At 34.3% G+C, this 13,845-nt stretch overlaps 1 protein-coding gene across 3 annotated transcripts in view; it reads left to right on the top strand.

The window, feature by feature from the left end:
• Window positions 1–1,452: 1,452 nt before the first annotated feature.
• Window positions 1,453–13,845, top strand: part of CNTN5 (contactin 5) — a 440,548-nt gene continuing 428,155 nt past the window's right edge. For 2 of the 3 annotated variants that reach the window (XM_033051352.1, XM_033051356.2), the window contains exon 1: window positions 1,453–1,507. The gene's annotated coding sequence lies outside the window, so the exon portion shown is untranslated. The other variant, XM_033051355.2, reaches the window with a different exon arrangement.

The following is a 13,845-nucleotide window of genomic DNA, read 5'->3' on the forward strand; positions in this document are numbered from 1 at the left end:
AAACTGGTAATCAGCTCTACCACAGTGCTTTGTTAGAAGAAATTTGGACACCCAATACATTTCCTGACAATCACATAAACAGGTATGACTAGGACAGTTAGTTGGATTTTATTTATTTGGTTGGTTTGCTTGAGAAGGGCCAAAATTATTTAATAAATGTGCTTCCAACTGCTGCTGGTTTCCCAGGACAACAGGTGAAGTAAACAGTAAATGGGAACATGCAGACATTCCCCATGACTCCTTTAGTCAGGATGAATGAATGAAAAAGTCAAGGGAAGAAACATTTAAAAGCTTAACTCAGGCTGAGTACAAGAAAATGAAAAAAAAGGAAAAGCTTTAAAATGATATGACTGTTATTTTTTTAGTTAATAAACACTTTTTCATGAAAAAGACTGTATTTTAACCCTTATGTGAAAATTAATCTAAATGCCCATGTAACACCTCAGCACTGTTTTTTTTTTTTTGTTTGGGTTTTGGAGTTTTGTTTTTCAGGAGTGGTTTTTTTGGTGGTTTTTGTTTATTTGGTTGGTTGGGTTTTTTTGTTTTGTCTTTTTGGGGCTTTTTTGTTTGTTTGTTTGTTTGGGGGGGTTTTGTTTGGTTTTTGATGGATTTTTTGTGTAGTTGGTTTTTGGTGGGGAGAGGTTAAGGTTTTCTTGCTTTCTTAATTGAGATTGATAACAATTTTTCAATTTATTAAAAGTGTTGTGATTTCTCTGCTGTCAATTTTACTTAATTATTGAGTAGTTCAAACAATAATTATTTTAAGAAAGTCATGCTCTATTTTTTGTTAAGATAATAAACTAAAAGGCGACATATCCCTCTAGAGTAATTTCAAATGAATACTTTGAAAATTAAATAATTAACAAAGCTGTAATTGCATGTTGTCTGGAAAAGGTCACTCTAAAAAAATCCTGTAAGAAAGTATCTTTACAAAAATGCTCATGAGTTGGTTTAAATTCAAACAACATAAATTATTTTATATTCCTTCCATTATAGATGAATGTACATGAATATGAGGCTAATAATGTAAACCTGTACCTTTTCCATTCTTCCCAGCATTATCCTTTATTAATGGCTAGCAGATTAAAAAAATCTCTTAATTTCTCTTAATTCTCTTAATTTCTCGTTCTTGCTGTAAAAAATAAGATTTTTTTTTTTCTAGCAAACAGCATAAAACAAACACTTTTGAATTCTGTATCCCCTCTGAAGCTAGACAGGTATCTCAGATTAAGCTCATGCAGCCAACCATGTCATGCAACATGAAAGGAATGAAACATAAAGAGCCAAATGAACATACATCCACACAGAAGAAGGTTTGAGATATCTAACACTTCAAATAAAGCTCTACACAAACATGTAACCTTTTTTCCCCCCACAGATTACAAAAGGGGAGTCCTAATACAATCGGATCCAGGGCATCATCGACTTTCACTCATACAGGACCTAATCTGTGGAGATAATTTCTGTTTTGAAGAACAACTTCTTCACAGCCAACTGGAAATTTGAGGTACTGGATATTTGTGCAAAAATGTTTTTGGGGTATGTTTATTGCCGTTGTTTTTTGCCTTTATTAGTTTATAAAGTTCAAATCAAACACAGAGGTACTCAAGAGCAATTTAAACTGAATAATGTTACAAATGTAACAGAGATTTTTTAAAAACCTAGTTTTAGGGATGATATTGTTGTATTTCTCTCCATGGGTTTGTAGAAGATTCTGCTTTGAAAGTGTGTACCACTTCTTTTAAGTGTTTTAAAATAGTCCCTGCAGTATACTCTTAACCTGAATGCACTGAATAGATTTTGAAATCTATTGTATCATGTTTACTAGTGTATAATTGATTCTGGAAATATCTGCAGACAAGTCACAAAGTCTATACTGCATGTGTAATATCTCAGGTGTTTCAGTGTGGCTTTGTCTAGGTCTAGAATATGGTTGGTTTGTTGCAGGACTCTGAAATGACAAGTGAGTTCCACAAAGGTCAACCTCATGAAGGTCAAGGATAATGCCCCTTTTAGGAGTGAAGTTTTTTTCCAACTTAACTACTAAGTGGTGTGTGTAACTCAGGGCCTACCACGCTAGAGTACTGAATAGAAATCTGTATTAGTGAAGCAGGTGAATATGGAGAGTTCTTCATTCAAGAGCCTGTTGTGATACAAAGCGTTGTGATACAAACCATTGTGATACCAAAGCTGTAGATTTGAGTAATTTGAATCTGATATTCACTATACAGATGAACAATGGTTATTCACTTTCAATTTATCATGAATACAGCCACAGATTGAAATAAGATGGAGTAAATGTCTGTGGTTATCTGCTAACTGGTGTGCTTTATCATTTCAGAGCTGAATGACTCATGATCATGTAGTTCAGAACACCTCTAATTAATTTTTGAGTTGGGTCTTTATTCTTAACCTCAAACTATGGTTTATTAATGGGTTAAGGTAAAGAGCTTGCTAAAGTGTGATGTGTGGCTGTGCAAGCATATTTGGAAGCAGATAGTTCATTGGTGTTTTACCGGCCTACCCAACTAATTGAGAATCATATCAGAGAACCAGAGAGCCTTTGTAATGAATGAGAGAGACAGTGACCTCCAAAAGACGTAACTGAATTAGAACTGATGAACTTGATATGAGTAGATTCACAGTGTCATTTTAAATATAACACAGTTTAACTCATTTTCCTGCCCTTGGAAATGTATTGCGCTAAAAGCATATGAAAGATTGGCAGGTGAATTTTAACTTGATGTTTTTTTGGGTTTTCTTCTACAAGTGTTATAAGAGTTGTGGATTTATTGAAGGATATTTGTTATATAAAAATATTTTGGTTCTGAATGCATGCTTCCTGGAATCTAAGACATGTCTTTAATAGTTTTGAGGAGCAAAAAATGACAAGGGAAGAGGAGAGGGAAGAGGTTTTTTCCCCAAGAGATAAATTAAAAATTATTCTTTTATCTTTCTTGCTAAAGAACAGAAAAGTTTAAGACATAATTGTTTAGGATATGTTTAAGACAATTTTCTACAAGTTTTTGTTTCTTAAAATAATAGCTTCTTATAGGTTAAATAATTGTGCATATTATTCCAGAATTCTGTTAGTCTTTAGAATAGAGGTTTATTGTAGTCAAATTTTGACAAATATTTCAGGATAATTTAAGTAGATATTCTTTCTACATTAATCTACAAAATCAAGTGACAGAACCAACTTCTGGTCTGCCAGCCTTTGTGTGAGATGTTAAAGTCATCCTGTGTTGCACAGAGCAGAACTGAGTCTTGTGTCTGTTTCTTAAATACATGACGTTCATTAGTCATAAATGATAAGGTACTCAAATATAGAAATTCCTATTGGAAAAAAACCCATACATTTCCAGTGAAGCACAAATTGTGCTGAATTTTGTTACACTTCTTTAAAGAGGAAAGGTTTGTCATAATTTTATGCCTAAGCAGGAGATGCTTATTTGCTAGTGAAGAATATGCTGTCAAAATCATATATTTGGTAGTCCATGTCCTCACCTTCTCAGTAAGTATGTAGTGTGAAATAAAACAGATTTAGGGAAAACATTGAGCTTCCCTGCTTAAAGTCCCTTGAATTTTTTCTCAACTTTGAGGTCAAGACGTACGTTCATCTCTCCTTTCCCAAAATACAAAAGTTGTTTTTTTTTTTGTGTCTAAGATTCTGCTGATTCACCTGTTTATTTTTTTTCATTGCTGTGGACTTTTCTTTAGTTGGATTTCCCAGGAATAAAGTTTGCACACAAAACTGTTAAATCAGAATAGCTGATGCATGTCCAAGTTGTATTCTTCATTTTACATTAACCACTCAAATAAATGGAGAGCAGCAATAAAGTTTATATAAACAATAGAAAAATCTGTGATGCATGTTTAGAATACGCTATGTTATTCTCTTTATATTATCTATCTTGACCATGTGGATTAGATTCATAGTGATTAGATTTAATAGATCTGTTAAGAACTGCTCTTTCTTTCCAATTCTGCTGGAAAAAATTTATACTGGTTAGGAAAAACAGTTGCTAAAATGAGCTATATGGGCATTGTATATTGTTGTTTTGGATGATGTGAAATTCTGACTGTTCTAACAATGATGGTCAGGAAAAAAAGTAGCAGTGTTTTTTAAAACACAAGTCTACAGTGTCTTCCAAATGTGACGATTTCAATAGACTAACGCACCAAGAGAGCGGAAGGACGTGACAGAACACAAAAAAAAAAAAAAAATCTGTATGAGTAGAATTTAACAGTCCTTAAATGGCTTGTGCTGGATGAAAGAGAAACAGAAAAATGACCTTTATCTTTGTCACCACTGCAAATCTTGCTGTTCCACTGTTCCAGTGATGCATAGAGGTGGAAATAAAGGAGATGAGTACAATAGACTTTTCCATAGACTGAGTTTTCCAGGTCATTTAATTCTCTCTAGTGTGTTCGGAACCTTTCCAACAGAGCTAATGATAACAGATTGCCACATTATCCTGCTTGTGGTGACCTGTTTGGGTACCTGCCAGAAATTCTACTCACTCAAAACTAAGGGTGAAAACAAAGTGTTTACTGAATTCACTTCTAATGGTTATTATAATTTATTCAGGGAAAAAAATATATTGTATTATTGGGTACTTCATGTGTTAAATAATGACTCTATTATCTTGAAAATTAATACTTTAGATTGCTGCTCTGCTGCAACTGATTTTGAATTTTCCTCACTGACTCTGGCCTTCTGCCAGTTCATGTTCCATGGGACAGTTCTCCCTAACAAACAAGGCTGTTTTTCCAACATATAGATAGCTAAAGCTATCCACAGGAACTCTCTCCTTGTTAAAAAAGAAAGAGCTGTGGCTCTGAAAGGGATAAATTTAGCATTTTTCTAGGATTTCATATCTTGGGATTACTTTTGGGCTGCACAAACTTAAGGAGTGTTAAGGAGAAAGTCTTATTATCAGTGAATATCATGGTGTTCAGGCTCTTAATAATTTCATGATTTTATATGATTTTTTTGAGCATAAAATTGACCATTCTAGATTTACCCTTATCATTTTAATTTCTATCTTTAACATAATTTTTTAGAACCAAGAGACTTTAAATCACATACACTATGTGATTTTTCCATGAAAACAAAGATCCTGCATTTAAATAGTAATTAAAGAAATTTTGATGCTTGAGTGTGTATTGTTTCACCAATCCAACTGGAGAAAAATAACTTCTTAAAAGAGATTCTGTCTGGGAGTCCTGCTTTTCAGATAACATGTTCTCGCATGTTACCTACTTAAATTTGAAGAGTTAAAGGGACCTAAAATTTAAAATTTTACTCTTTACTCAAGCTGATTGCTAATCTAGTGCCTAAAAAGTATTTTTGAGATTATATCTAATACTTTAGGCTGGGTTTTAAATTACATATAAGTTCCTTTTTCCATATCAATGCAAAGATCATGTTAAGAGTAATATTAAACTTTATCTACTGTACACCAGTGACTTAATTAGCCCTTCCTTGTATAGCTATTAGTTCTCTAACTCAGGGCCATTCAAGCCTGTATTGGGCATGTAAGTCACCTAAAGATCTTTTCCTTGATTATAGAATTGAAAATACTAGGGGTAGAAAATGCCATCAAATCTATTTCAGATGTAATTGTTCTCATCAGAAAAGGTTTCCTTTGGAGCATGTTTCTTACATCAAGGGCTCTAATTTCAAACTTACAGAAAATGTTTTGCCTGCTGGATGCAAAGTATTGAAGTTTGTCACCTGCTTTGCCAGCAGCTGAATCATCACACATGAGTAACAACTTTCTTTTCAAGGTGGGGAGAGAAATATATATTTGAGAATCACAGGTAGAAGAGTTAATAGAAACACACTAGTTTAAAATAGGGTTTAAGGGGTTTGGGGCTTTTATGACTGATATCTTGTTGGCAACAAGCATGCCTGTGTTCTGAGAAAATTCTTGTTTTTATGGCCTGAAATGAGTATGATTCTCCCCTTTCCTACTTTTGTGTCTGCAACAGAAATAACTAGAATGTTCAAGGCTTTTGATCTTGAACCCATTTACTTTTATGTTCTTCCAGATTGCTGTATTTTAATTTCGTAATGAAATCTTGTATTTTGCTGCTCTGTAAGTTTACAAAGGTTAAAGCACTTCAAAATTAAGACTTTATGTTAGTATAATTTTGAGTAATGTCTGAAGTCCTGTTAGACTACAGCTTTGAATTATTCAGATATTAGTATGGTTTTCATTAATACTGAGTACATAATTTGATGGATTAAATTGTGATATATATGTTTACAGCTTACTCCAGGCTAATGAGAATCTGAAATGTAACATATTAATAGTGGTTCATTACCTTCTGTTTACACACAACAGAGAAAATAGAAATATTCAAACAAATTGCATGTATGCAGGTTTCAGATCTCCTATAAATCTGTCTCCATACAAGAAACCTTTTATACATCCCAATGTGAGCTAAAGAAGAAGACGTTTTATCCTAAGATAGATAGTTAGGCTCAGTCTGGCATTGCAGTGAAGCCTTACCAATGACAAATCACTGCCAAAGATGTGGTTCAGTTCTCTCTTTGCAACCCTCTCTTCCCTGTAGCATATCTGCCGATCACATATTCTTTGCTTAATTGGTTGATACAGTGGAAAAGATTCAGTTTTGGTTTGTTTCATTCCATTCTGTTTGGGACTAAACCAATACACTAGATGTAAGGGAAATTTTAAGGCAGTAAGGCTTTTACTTTCCAAGGCAGCTTGCTATCATACTGGTTTTGCAATCACAGTAAGCCACAAAGCATGTTTAAATTTTCAAAGAAGGTGAATTCTTGTGCTGATACAGCATCAGAAATCCCAGTGAGGGTAGGAGTGAGCTATGCACAGAGCCACTCTGCTGAGGGTGTCACCTCCAACTGCAGAAGGATTAACCAGTATAAAACTAAATGTGGTAGGGCTCTGGGAGACCAACAGACTTTTCATGAAAGCAGCAATGAGTCAAGCCTGTCAAGCCATTAAGGTCCAAGCAGCCTCCACTGTTGGTTATAAACAGCTCTAAAATTTCTATCAAGGCCATATATGTTTACTTTCCACATTGTGAATATGGAAGTTCAGTTTGAAACCTGGCTGTTTGAGACTGGGCCCATTGCACTGCTGTCGCCTACCAGCCAGGCTGAGATTAGCTGGTAGGAGCCAGCTAATGGATGGCTGCTGAAGGAGATTTAATTTGGGACAGATACTACATAGACACCCATCCTTTCCAAAGAAATGACCAGGAGAAAGTCTTATATTTTTAGCCACACATACTTTGTGAGTAGCGAATGCAAATGTTCAAAGTGATAAACACTGAATCTTGAAGACAGCTCCTTGACCATGCCTTTCCTGATATGATATAACTATCACCATCTTATGTGGAATCAACATATTTGGGTGATGGTCAGATGCATCAATACCAGAGCTAGAGGTAATTTTGGAGGATGCACAGATTTTCTGTGATTTTTTTTGGTACAAAAAACTCAGAAAACTGATGATTTGAAATTGATAATGCATAACACTGAGAGAGCCAAAGTGTTGTGTAACATTTTCATCATACAGTTTATATAGGCATAATGTTTCATATACCATTCCTTTTTCTTGTTTTGTATTACATTCATTCACATTTCAAGTTTTCAGAAGTATTTGCAAAGCATATGTTTACAAATGTTGTTTTATCTTCCTAGACTCGCAAAACCCCCTAGTAAAGTGCCATAAAAATACTTATAACACGCTGCCTTACATGACTAGAAGGAAAGAGAGAAAAAGAGGATGTAAACAGATCTTGATCGTGTCTCGTGTTCAAACCTGAATCCAACTTCGTATGTCTATTGTTGCAGAGACATGCGGAGAAGAGGTCTTAGCAAATGAGATATATTTCTGTCTTTTCCAATACTTTTAAAAATAGTAGAAAATCCAGTCTCACACAAAAATTGAAGCTCTACATACTATTAGACACTGATAATAAGCATTAGCGTCCCTAATAGGCAGCAGAATTCCTTTTTTAGCAGTTTTGTGAGGAAAAGTAATTAGTTCTGCTTTGACAAGATAAGAACCAAAGCTCAGTATTATATATTATCAATACTAATTATTTTTATTTGTTTATTAAAGTAAGAGTATTTTTCCTATTTAAAGTCCTCAGAATGAAAGCTATTTTTATCCTTTTTATTCACATATGCAGTGGACTTTCTAAAGATTTCCAATTAATTCTTTCAAATTCATATTAACATTATTATTTTCCTGATCAGATATTTGATACTGATAGAAATGAACTGCAAACTATTTAATGACATTCTGCAAGTACTGTCTTATTAAGTTTGTCATGGCCACCTGAAACAAGCAATTTTAGAAGTGAACAGTCTCATTAGTTAATGTTAATGAATTTGGCAGACACACATAATTGGCTTTTACCTTGGTTTTCATGTATTTTTATGGGATTCCACAGGGGCCTTTTGAGAGTATAGACTTCATATTTATTGGTTGAGCAGCTTTAAAATAATTTCTCATAACTGAAGTCTGCCTGGATTTTCTATCACATGAAATTAACTCGATAACTACCAAATCTGGTAATATGCAATAGTTCTGTATAAAATGCAAATTTCGTACAATCCTATTCTTGAGCTAGAGAAAGGGCCTTGGACAGTCCAGTCCAATCTTCTGTTCATGACGGATCAGATCCAAGGAGGTCAGGCCAGATGCTTAGGTCTTCACCCAGCTGGGTCAGACCAAGATGCTTAGGTCTTCATTCAGCTGGGTCTTGAAATCATCTGAGGATGGATGGAAAGGGGACAACCTCTCTCAGCTTGTGCCACTACCTCTCTGTCCTTATGGTGGAAAACTTCTCCTTACATTCAGATGAACCTCTCTTATTTCAATTTTTATTTCTTGTATCTCATCTATACAGCAGAGCCTGGCCATGTCTCCTCAATGATTTCCCCATAGCACTGGGGTCTGCTGGTAGATCTCTCCAAGGCCAACTGTGTTCCAAACTGAACAAGCTCAACTCCCTCAGACTCTTATTAAAGAGCAAGTGCTTCAGTCCCACCATCTCAGTGACCTTGTATTCTCTTCAGTTGGTCACTATCTTTCTTTTACAGAGTATTGGTGCAGTATTCTAGATAGGAAGGTTCTTGGAAAAGTGGGAAATTAGACAGTCTTTATCTTCGTAAGACAATATTTAGAAACATGTTTGAATATTTTGAGACCAGCTTTAATTTAAAGGAGCATGAATCAGACTCTTGCTAATGTACCAAAAGCTGAATTTGATCTTCAGACATATGCATCAAAAGGGATGCAAATTTTTTCATGAAAGAGTATATTATGTAAATCCTCTTAAAATTCCTGAATTCAGAAACATGAGAGCAAGATAAAAGTTAAGGTAAGAACAATATTGCTCTCATTTTTTTCCATAGGAGAATTCTCTGGTTGTTTTTTTCGCTGGTGTTTCCATAGTTACAGTTTTGTCTAAATATTACATTCTCTATTAAGTGAAAGAGCAAAAAGAAACAAATTTTAACTGATGCAAAACACATCCCCATTTACCTGCTTTAAAATTAGTCTGAACTCTCCCAGTTCATGCTCCAAAATGAAATAGTGGAATGGGACTGTTCCTGCTGGTTGACACTAGGTTGTCATGCATGCCTCTGCTTTCCCAGGAAACCAGACTGAGAATATGATGGTCACCGAAGCAGCAGTTTTCAAGGCAGGGAACATACTGAAGAACTCCTTAAGAAACTGATAGAAATTAACCTTCTATCAGTGATTTGGCAGAAGGAAGACATAGCTTTACACATCACTCCAAAGTTTATTATTCTTTATTTTCATTTTACACCTTCTGGTTTTATCCCTTTTATCTCTTATGAGACAGTTGTTAGTGCATAATCAATTTTTGTTATTGTTGCACAACTTTCCCTGTTAGTTCATGGCTTTGTCTCCTGCTTGCCCATTGCATGTGGTGGGGTTGTTCTCTCCTGGTTTGAGATTCCAAAACTCATAGAAGTGTGGGCTGCTCACTGTGTTCCTTCTAGAGGCAAGAATGAAAAGTTGTGTATCATCTTAATCCAAATATCTGAGAAGGGAAAATATTTATAGGGTGACTTCTCTCAAGTTTATTTCTATCCAGAAAGGGAGAAGAGTGGTAGTATATGAGAGAGAAGAGTTACAGTCAATAGATCTCATGAATAAGTGGCTGCACTATTTCTTTATTTTAAGGAACTTTAAAAGCTTGAACTGTCACTTTTATGTTAAAAACATATTGTGCACTCTTTGTGATTTACAGTTGAAAGCTGCATTACAATATTTTAAATGAAATTAGTAGGTCACCATTTATTGTAGAACAAAAGAGGGAAAATACAGCTTTTTAGTGGTTCTTTTCTTTTACTCCAAGTTATTTTCAATTAAATCTAAATAAAAGAGGGCCATGGTTTCTTTAAATACTACTAGATGTTCTGGGATTTAAGCTTTTGATACACAAAAATTAAAATTTAATTTTAATCCTACGACCTCAATTGTATTGCAATTGAATAATCATTTAAATATCATTCCAGTTCAGATGCTACATTTAGAGATTTATTTATTTGTAAAGGGCAAGTGACATTTTAAGTCTACGTTTATTTAAGAAAAAACCAAGTTATTACTCCAAATAGTCTGCAATAACTATGTAATAAGTGGATGGAAAAAAAATTCTTTGACCACTAGATCTTAACATTACTGGTGAAAGACATAACTAATTTAATGACAGAATAATAAAATTTGGAAGGAAGCACATCTATTGCTGAATAGCCTGGATGGAAATGTTACCTGTTAGGTTGAATATGTTCTGGATTTCAAGGAAGAGTTTCTGAATTGAATGCAACAACAAATGTAGTGGTCCTGAATATTGTAAAATAAGGCTTTTGATATTCTATTCCCATTTTTGCCAGACTTTGAAAGCCTCTCCTTCAAGAAAAATCTTTCATGAATGGAAAATGAAAATAAATGTCAGCATAACTTTTTCATACAGTAAGTGAATAAAAGTGATATGGTAACTTATTTAAAGTGCAAGGAATCTTTTACAGAATTTATATATGAATTGTTTATGAGGACTAGGCAGTATAAAAACAAATTTAGGTAAACAACTATTTCTAGCAAGTAAAATGCAATATCTAAATTTTGTAACAGTAATCCTAGTTGGTGTTTCAGATGTTTTATGCAGCAAAATTCTTCTTCCAAGATTTGGTACTGAAAATACTTCAAACCAAATTAGGTAGTTTAAAATGGAATCTTTGGTTTGTAGAAAAGCATAAGGTTTCAAGAACAGATAGAAGGGAAACAGAAAGGCACTGGTAAGTGTGAGCTATTCTATAGCAAAACTCATTTCAAACAGACAAAACTTTGTTTAGCTTTCCATAGTGAATGTGAGGTGAATACCTCTTTTATTTTTTTATCACATGTTTTCTATAATTAATGTATACTTAAAGAGATGTGTACAGTTTCCAAGATATACTGATCTGTAGATTTTATTTAAATATTTTTGTTGTGCAAATTTTCAAGCAGCGTTTTTTCCTATTATCCAAAGATTAGCAAAAATTGCCATTTTGGGTTCAAAATTGAAAAGTAAGTTGATGTATGGGGTAGAGAAACTCCATTGCTATTTATTTGATTCAGTTCTCCCCCCTCTGAACATTGTCATTTTTACTATATGCAGGAATTGTTTATTTCACAGACTTGATGAAAACTAATTCACAATATTTATTAATATAAATGTAGCAAGTGATAAAAATGAAATGGATTTTAGTTCATTAAAAATCTCTTTTACTCTGTAAATCATACACTAATGAAAATTAGATAACTTTGAGTAGAGGTGGGAAAGGAACTCTCTTTGATGAGGACAATAATCCCTATACAGAAACTATGGAAGTACAAAAGCTATTCTCTGTAATTTAGGGACTCAGAAACATTTCCAGCTGGGTTCAAGTCCCAGCCAGCATGTGCAGTTCCATGAAAATCTGTTTGGTATGTCCCATGTGTAATACTGCTTGCAGGAAATACATGGCTACTGCTGAGAAGGAACTCAAGAGATTTTAAGTAATATAGTAATGTAGTAGTGTGCTTTGCTCATTATAGTGTAGCTACAAACCACAGTCTTCCAATTTCTTTGTTTCTCTTTCTGTTGATAAATCAACTGATCTAACTCTCCCATTTCAATGACCCATCTAATAAAAATACTTATGAAGAATCTTAAATATTTTGCAAGCTAACTATATAATTATTTGTAGAAGCAGAATCTTTGATCCAAATTGTTAGAATAGGAGGAAAGGTGGAACAACAGGCAATTTAGGTGAAAATCTGAATTGCTAGTTTTCATGTTATAAAAGACCTTGAAAGTAGAAAGTCAATAAAACCACCAACTGAAAACCTAGTTCAAATTCCACTGTAGTTAATAGCAAAGCTTTCAGTAGTGCCAAGGGTTGCATATGTCCATAACATTTATAGAAATTTGAACAGCATACAGTCTGTCTGAGAAGCAGAATCCTATAAAAATTCTATATGTGTATTCTTTTCAAAGACAAAATGTCTATTGCTACTACAGGGAATTTGGAGTGAGAACGTTAACTTCCAGTAAAACATGCAAAAATTACTTCAAAGTTAATTTGAACTGAGTAGAGATATGGATTAAAGAAAAGCCAGAAAATGTGCAATAGCATGGAAATACAAGGTACAAAATATCTCTTCTTGCATTTCTGTAGAAAATATACTATTAAAAAAAACCCAACCCAACCAAATCCAAATCCATACCCAAACCCAATCAAACCAAAAACCAAGCACAACAAATGAGCAAGCTAAACTCTTTACAACTCTAGAGTGACTAATCAGTTTGCTAGCCCTTGGGGAATATTCATGGTAAGCCTTGAGGTGAACTAAACACATTTGTGCTCAAATATGTGTTAATTAAGAATAGTATTAAACAATGCAATGTGCTGAGTGCTACTACAATGTGCAACTCTACATGGCGTCTGAAAAGGTACATCACAAGCAAAATCCTTATATACCTTTGCACCAGCTCTGGCTCCAAGAACGGTGGTACAGGGCACTCCAGGCCATCCTTGGGTCCATCCTCCAGTCCACATCTGCTGTGAAGCATGGCTTCTAAGTGCTCTCATACCAGAATGGATACAGGATAATGCTGAGGCTGTTCCTTATCTCAGCACTCAGAAATATTTCACTCCCTAGCAAAGTATCCTTCTACCTGGCATTCCTACTTTCAGACAACTAAACTCCTTTTTGTAGTTGAGCCTTCTTGTCCTCCATGACAGCTCATTCATCAGTCAAAAAGTACCATTGTAATTGAATTTTTCCCTTCATAGCTAAAATCCATTTTAGGATCTGGGAGTGGAGTAGGAAAGGCAGGGTGGCAGAAAATCCTCAGAAAGTGATCTAATTAAAGCAATATTTGTGTTGATAAATGAACATTCATTATCTGTAGACAAATGCAAGAGAGATCACAGAATGACTGAGTACATTCTGTTAATAGGGAAAACAAGTGACTCACTAGAAAAGTGTGAAAATAAACTGGAAAAATATACACAGCGGTGCCAGTCTCCCAATAATCTCCCAAACCACTGAGTAAATAGAAGTCATACCACACATTGCAACCTTTTAACTCACTAGGATGATGTGGGCACTAAAGCACAAAAGATAAATATAAATAGGGCAAATATGTTAATATCTAAAAATTTCATATATATATATATAAAAATGTATTAAACAACCCACAAAACAACAACAAAATAAGACATGTATTGTAGCTGAACAACTCCAAGGGGCCAACATTTTCCACTTGTCTTCTTTTAAG

Source organism: Catharus ustulatus, chromosome 2, assembly GCF_009819885.2.
Source record: "Catharus ustulatus isolate bCatUst1 chromosome 2, bCatUst1.pri.v2, whole genome shotgun sequence".
NCBI classification, from domain to species: Eukaryota; Metazoa; Chordata; class Aves; order Passeriformes; family Turdidae; genus Catharus; species Catharus ustulatus.